General features: G+C 39.3%; 1 non-coding gene across 1 annotated transcript; it reads right to left on the bottom strand.

Annotated features, from left to right (window-relative positions):
• Positions 1-440: 440 nt before the first annotated feature.
• On the bottom strand, positions 441-548 carry LOC112773398 (small nucleolar RNA R71). The gene has a single exon (XR_003187949.1). It is a non-coding gene; the product is annotated as a small nucleolar RNA R71 (small nucleolar RNA).
• Positions 549-7,631: the final 7,083 nt, after the last annotated feature.

Genomic DNA, 7,631 nt, shown 5'->3' with positions numbered 1-7,631 from the left:
AACTCTCTGGAGAAAATCTGACAGAAATTTTCGAAAAAGAAGGAGACATGGCCGAAAATAATAACAATGCAAGGAAGATGCTTGGTGACTTTACTGTACCAAATTTCAACTTACATGGAAGAAGCATCTCAATCCCTGCCATTGGAGCAAACAATTTTGAGCTAAAGCCTCAATTAGTTTCTCTGATGCAACAGAACTGCAAGTTTCATGGACTTCCATCAGAAGATCCTTTTCAGTTCTTAACTGAATTCTTGCAGATCTGTGATACTGTTAAGACCAATGGGGTTGATCCCGAGGTCTACAGGCTTATGCTTTTCCCGTTTGATGTAAGAGACAGAGCTAGAATATGGTTGGACTCTCAACCTAAAGATAGCCTGAACTCTTGGGATAAGCTGGTCATGGCTTTCTTAGCCAAGTTCTTTCCTCCTCAAAAGCTTAGCAAGCTTAGAGTGGATGTTCAAACCTTCAAACAGAAAGAAGGTGAATCCCTCTATGAAGCTTGGGAGAGGTACAAGCAACTGACCAAAAAGTGTCCTTCTGACATGCTTTCAGAATGGACCATCCTGGATATATTCTATGATGGTCTGTCTGAGTTATCAAAGATGTCATTGGACCATTCTGCAGGTGGATCTATTCACCTAAAGAAAACGCCTGCAGAAGCTCAAGAACTCATTGACATGGTTGCAAATAACCAGTTCATGTACACTTCTGAAAGGAATCCTGTGAGTAATAGGACGCCTCAAAGCAAGGGAGTTCTTGAAATTGATGCTTTGAATGCCATATTGGCTCAGAACAAAATATTGACTCAGCAAGTCAATATGATTTCTCAGAGTCTGAATGGAATGCAAGCTGCATCCAACAGTACTCAAGAGGCATCTTCTGAAGAAGAAGCTTATGATCCTGAGAACCCTGCAATAGCAGAGGTGAATTACATGGGTGAACCCTATGGAAACACCTATAATCCCTCATGGAGAAATCATCCAAATTTCTCATGGAAGGATCAACAAAAGCCTCAACAAGGCTTTAATAATGGTGGAAGAAACAGGTTTAGCAATAGCAAGCCTTTTCCATCATCCTCTCAGCAACAGACAGAGAATTCTGAGCAGAATCCATCTAGCTTAGCAAATATAGTCTCTGATCTATCTAAGGCCACTTTAAGTTTCATGAATGAAATAAGGTCCTCTATTAGAAATTTGGAGGCACAAGTGGGCCAGCTGAGTAAAAGAGTCACTGAAACTCCTCTTAGTACTCTCCCAAGCAATACAGAAGAGAATCCAAAAAAAGGGTGCAAGGCCATAACCTTACTTGGTGTGGCCGAACCCAGAGAAGAGGAGGAGAACGTGAATCCTAGTGAGGAAGACCTCCTGGGACGTTCATTGACCAATAAGGAGTTTCCCTTTGAGGAACCAAAGAAATCCGAGGCTCATCTAGAGACTATAGAGATTCCATTGAACCTCCTTATACCATTCATGAGCTCTGATAACTATTCATCTTCTGAAGAAGATAAAGACATTGTTGAAGAGCAAGTTGCTCAATATTTAGGAGCAATCATGAAGGTGAATGCCAAATTATTTGGTAATGAGACTTGGGAGGATGAACCTCCATTGCTCATCAAGGAACTAAATGCCTTGGTTCAGCAAACTCTACCTCAAAAGAAACAGGATCCTGGTAAATTCCTGATTTCCTGTAACATAGGCACCATGACCTTTGAGAAGGCTCTGTGTGACCTGGGGTCAAGCGTAAACTTAATTCCACTCTCTGTAATGGAGAAACTAGGGATCTTTGAGGTACAGGCTACCAAGTTCTCATTAGAGATGGCAGACAAATCCATGAAACAGGCTTATGAACTAGTAGAGGACGTGTCAGTAAAGATTGAAGGCCTTTACATCCCTGCTGATTTCATAATCCTAGACACTGGAAAGGATGAGGATGAATCCATCATCCTTAGAAGACCCTTCCTAGCAACAGCAAAAGCTGTGATTGATGTGGACAGAGGAGAGTTGGTCCTTCAACTGAATGAGGACTACCTTGTATTTAAGAGTCAAGGTTCTCCTTCTGCAACCATGGAGAGGAAGCATGAAAAGCTTCTCTCACTGCAGAGTCAACCAAAGCCCCCACAGTCAAACTCTAAGTTTGGTGTTGGGAGGCCACAACCAAACTCTAAGTTTGGTGCTGAACCCCCACATTCAAACTCTAAGTTTGGTGTTGGGAGGTCCCAACAATGCTCTGAACATCTGTGAGGCTCCATGAGAGCTCACTGTCAAGCTATTGACATTAAAGAAGCGCTTGTTGGGAGGCAACCCAATGTTATTTAACTATATCTATTTATTTTCTATTGTTATTTTATTTTTTTTAGGTTGATGATCATGTGGAGTCACAAAAACTACTGAAAAATCAAAAACAGAATGAAAAACAGCATTAAAAATAGCACACCCTGGAGGAAGAACATTCTGGCGTTTAAACGCCAGAAACAAGCATCTGCCTGGTGTTTAACGCCAGAAACAAGCACCAAGCTGGCGTTTAACGCCAGAAACAAGCATCAACCTGGCGTTAAACGCCAGAAACAGGCTACATTTGGGCGTTTAACGCCAAAAACAGGCAGCAAGCTGGCGTTTAACACCAGACATGCATGCTAAGGGCGTTTTACACGCCTAATTGGAGCAGGGATGTTAAGTCCTTGACCCTACTGGATCTGTGGACCCCACAGGATCCCCACCTACCCCACCTCTTCTTCTCTCCTCTTCACACCTTCTCATAACTCTCTTCCCCAAATACCCTTCACCAATCACCTCAATCACTCTTCCCCATCACCTCTTCACCACTCACATCCATCCACTCTTCCCTATAAACCCCACCTACCTCCAAAATTCAAATTCTTTTCCCTCCCCAACCCAACCCTAATGGCCGAACCCTAAACCTCTCCCCACTCCTATATAAACCCCTCATTCCTTCTTCATTTTCACATAACACAACCCTTTCTTCTTCCCCTTGGCCGAATACACAATCCTTGATGAGAGGAATTTTGCGTGGTCTAGAAATTTGCGGATAAATCCTCGTTGCAAGTATAGTTTCTAAACCTTCAAAAGTCCTTTCATACAAACGTTTTGGTTGTCACAAGTAACAAACTCCTTTAAAATTGATAACCGAGTATTTAAATCTCGGGTCGTCTTCTCAAGAAATTGCAGGGAGGTGTATTTATTATTGGTTATGAGTTTTCTGGGGAATGTTGAGTTTGGGCAATGGGCACAGGTATATTTAAATGACAAGTAAAATAAATTAACAATAATAAAATCTCTTGGCAAGGTATGAAGAAATTGGAAGTCCAGACTTAGTTATCCTTATCAATAATAATGAAAGTTGAATCTTAATTCCACTTAGTTGACCTTTACTAAAGCAAAGGAAAGTCAAGGGACAAATTGGTTTGATCTTCGAATCCTATTTATTTCCTAAGAAAAGATTGGGATTATTGAAGTTCAACTCAATTGGCAAGATAACAATTATCAATTATGCTGTTGAATTGGATAACTCCTGAGTTACTGATTTCTTAACCAAAATCAAAAGGAAAAATATCTAAATTAAATTAAAAGCATTTATAAATGGAGCAAAGCAAAATTAAATCTGAAAATACCTCGAATTGCATTCACAAAAGAACTTAAATCTGACATAGACATTCATAAATTAAATTGGAGAAATAAATAAAAGAAACATTGAACCTGGGATTGAGAGTCACTCCTAAAACTAAGAGAAGTCCTAAATCCTAATCCTAGGAGAGAGGAGAGAACCTCTCTCTCTAAAAACTACATCTACTCCTAAAATTGTGAATGTGAAAGCCTCTTTGTGAATGAATGGATTCTCCCACTTTATAGCCTCTAATCTGTATTTTCTGGGCCGTAAACTGGGTCGAAAACAGCCCAGAAATCGCTGGAGAAGAATTCAAACATGCTGATTTCCGTCACTGCGACGCGGCCGCATGGAGCACGCGATCGCGTCGCCTAGCTTCAGGGAAACTATTGCATATTATATATCTAATCGAATTCCCGGATGTTATCTTTCCAACGCAACTGGAACCGCATCGTTTGGATTTTTGTAGCTAAAGTTATAGTCATTTGAGTGCAGAGAGGTCATGTTGGACAGCTTAGCGATTTCTCCAACTTCTTGTATTCCTTCCATTTTTGCATGCTTCCTTTCCATCCTCTGAGCTATTCCTGCCCTATAATCTTTGAAAACACTTAACGCACATATCAAGGCATCTAATGATAATAAGAGAGGATTAATAATAAGCAAATATAAGATCAAAGAAGCATGTTTTTAATCAAAGTACATAATTAGGAAGGCAAATGTAAAACCATGCGAATAGCATGAATAAGTGGGTGAAGAGTTAATAAAATCCACTCAATTGAGCACAAGATAAACCATAAAATAGTGGTTTATCAACCTCCCCACACTTAAACATTAGCATGTCCTCATGCTAAGCTCAAGAGAAGCTATAAAGATGAAGAGGAATGGTAGAATGCATGAAATACAACCTATCTGTATGAATGCAACTATATGCAGAATGTTTCTACCTACTTGGTTAAAAGTAAACAAATATTTTAAGAACATACATGAACTAGATTTCACTAATTCAAATCAATGAAGTACAAATAGACTTGCAGAAGAAAATAGCTCATGAAAGCCGGGAACAAAGAATCGAGCATCGAACCCTCACTGGTAGTGTATACACTCTAATTACTCAAGTGTTTAAGGTTTGATTCTCTCAATTCTCTACTAACCTTGCTTTCTAAGGCTTTCTCTTCATCTAACAATCAACATAAATTTAATGCACAAATACACAAATCAAGAGGTCTTTTAAGGGTTGTAATGGGGTTAGGGTCAAGGTAGGATTGTATTTGGCCAAGTGGACTAAAATCTGAATCCTTAATTAACTTAAACTTGCCACCTAACTTTAGACAATCCATGTGATCATAATATAATATCTAACTATTCATTAACCATGTTTTCCACATATTCATGCATTCTAATTTCAAGTACAGTACATATGTATTGCTTTCACTTACTTTGGGACATTTTGTCCCCTTTTTGCTTAATTGCTCCTTTTTTCTTTTCTTTTTCTCTTTTTCTTCTCTTTTTTTTATATATATTTTTTTCTTTTATTTTTCTCAATGCATATGATTAAATTATTGAATGCATGAACATGTCCTAAACATTTCTTTCACATTTTCATAAAGATATATAACACCCAATTCTTAAACCAAATATTTCCAAACCCACTTTTCCCCACACTTAATTCATGAGCACTCTCACTAGTCTAAGCTGACCAAGGATTCAAATTAAGGACAATATTGTTTTCCGCTTAGAGTTAATGATGTGCTAAAGTAAAGAACAAAGGGGTAAAATAGGCTCAAATTGGTTTGCAAAGGATAATGAAAGGTAAGGCCATATGGGTATGTAAGCTTAGTGAAACAAAGGCCTCAATCATATAAGTGTATGTATACATCAAACCATGGAAATATAGAATTAAGCAAGACAAAGATCACAATTTCAGAGAGAAAAACACACACCAAAAATAAAATATTGGTTGGTAAAATGCAACCAATTCAAATAGGCTCAAAAATCTCACTGGTTTTGTATGTTAGAGCTCTAAACCATGTTCCAGTATAATATCTCTTCAAACAAGTGTAACATTAAATTTTATTCAAATTAGTGAAATGCTCTAAAAGGTTTCTTGAAAAAAGAAAATATTACTTCAACCAAGTGGTAAAATATGCACAAAATTAAACAAATATGCAATCAAAGATGCAAATGCAACAATGAACAAACAAATAAAATAAAAATTTTGGTGTTGAGTCAGGAAATAACTAACCCATAGAGATCGGTATCGACCTCCCCACACTTAAAGATTGCACCGTCCTCGGTGCATGCTGAGATGTGCAGGTCGACGGGTTGCTTCAACTGATGCTTTTCTCTATAGATTGTGCAGATTGACTTGCATGTCTCCTCATGTAAACGTCTTCCAGTTCTCTTCCGGGTGGCCATCCTGAAAGAAAAAGGGAAGAAGAGTAACCCATAAATAAAGATAGGAAAATAAATACAGTATGGGTGGGTTAATGCCAAATAATAAGGGTCTCAATTACATGGTAGCTACAACATGCAAGTGAAAAAATAATAGAAGCCATGGCATGCCAGTGGTACAAAATGTACAACAATGGGGAAGAGAGTGGGGAAGGAGAGATAATATAAATTCATGTCAATGCAAAAGTAATACAGATATAAAAGATTGGCATTGATTTAAATAATATTACTCAATCAGAATTAAACAAGTCATTAAGCACCAAGAAAATACCAGAAAAGATGTAACAGTTGAATAAGAACATTTGAACACCAATGGTAAAATAATAAATTTAGAAAAATAAAAATATGCAATGAATGAAAGTATGCAAATAAATAAAATAAAATAAAAGATAAGAAGAATGAGAAAGGAAAGAAATAAAGTAAGAAAGAAAGAAGAAAGAAGAAAGAAGAAAAGATAGAAGAAATTAGGATTAGAGAAGAAAAGAGAAGAAAATTGGCACTAATCTGGATAGGTTGTGTGACGCTGGCGACGCGGTCGCGTGGGTGACGCGGTCGCGTGGTGCGCAATAAGGTCAGGCGACGCGGACGCGTGGGACACGCGATCGCGTGACTTGATTTATGCTAGTGGCGCGACTGCAGTCTCGCGGTCACACAACTCTCTGTTCGAAACTTGGTATTGCCAAAATCCAGGGTGACGCGGTCGCGTGGTCGACGCGATCGCGCGGGTGGCCTTATTTCCAATATGACGCGGACGCGTGGGTGACACGTTCGCGTGGCAGGGCTTGTGCTGCTAGCACGGATCCAGCACAATTCCAGCTCAACTTTCGGCCATACACCCTTGTTACGTCGATTTACAAGGCCACGCGGTCGCGTGGGTGACGCGGACGTGTGGGGAAGCTATTTTGCAAATGACGCGGCCGCATCAGCGACACGGTCATGTGGGACGATTTGTGCCATTGGCATGCCTCCAGCCCTGTTTCTGCGTAACTCTTTGTTCAATTTCTTTTCCTCCTAATGCACTAGTGACGCAGACGCGTCAGTGACGCTGCCGCATCACGTGCGTGCTTTTTTTTTTAACTCTGAAAAAAAAATATGCAGAATGCAGTGTTAATATGAATGTGATGCAAAACTCCAGGTTCAATATAATAAAATAAAATAAAACTCAAAAACAAATAAAACTAACTAAAAATGAAAAAGGAACGATCATACCATAGTGGGTTGTCTCCCACCTAGCACTTTTAGTTAGAGTCCTTAAGTTAGACATTTGGTGAGTTCCCTGTTATGGTGGCTTATGCTTGTATTCATCCAGGAATCTCCACCAGTGTTTGTGATTCCAATGGCCTCCGGGGTCCCAAACTAGGCGCAGAAAGCCTTCAAGTAAGTTAAAGCAAGTGACAAGGCCCCAAGAGTGTAGATTGTTGGAATGAATTCCGGGGTCCCAAACCTTGCTTTTGCACCCGTCTTCGAGTTGATTATCATGATTCCATGCGGGTGGCAAGCAATCTGAATTCTCACTAAAGCGGCCAACCAACTTCCTAGACCCATTCATTTGAGCTTTA

This window comes from Arachis hypogaea, chromosome 18 (assembly GCF_003086295.3).
Source record: "Arachis hypogaea cultivar Tifrunner chromosome 18, arahy.Tifrunner.gnm2.J5K5, whole genome shotgun sequence".
Taxonomy (NCBI): Eukaryota; Viridiplantae; Streptophyta; class Magnoliopsida; order Fabales; family Fabaceae; genus Arachis; species Arachis hypogaea.
Note: the sequence above shows the minus strand (reverse complement) of the source record. Positions and strands in the feature narration are given on the sequence as shown.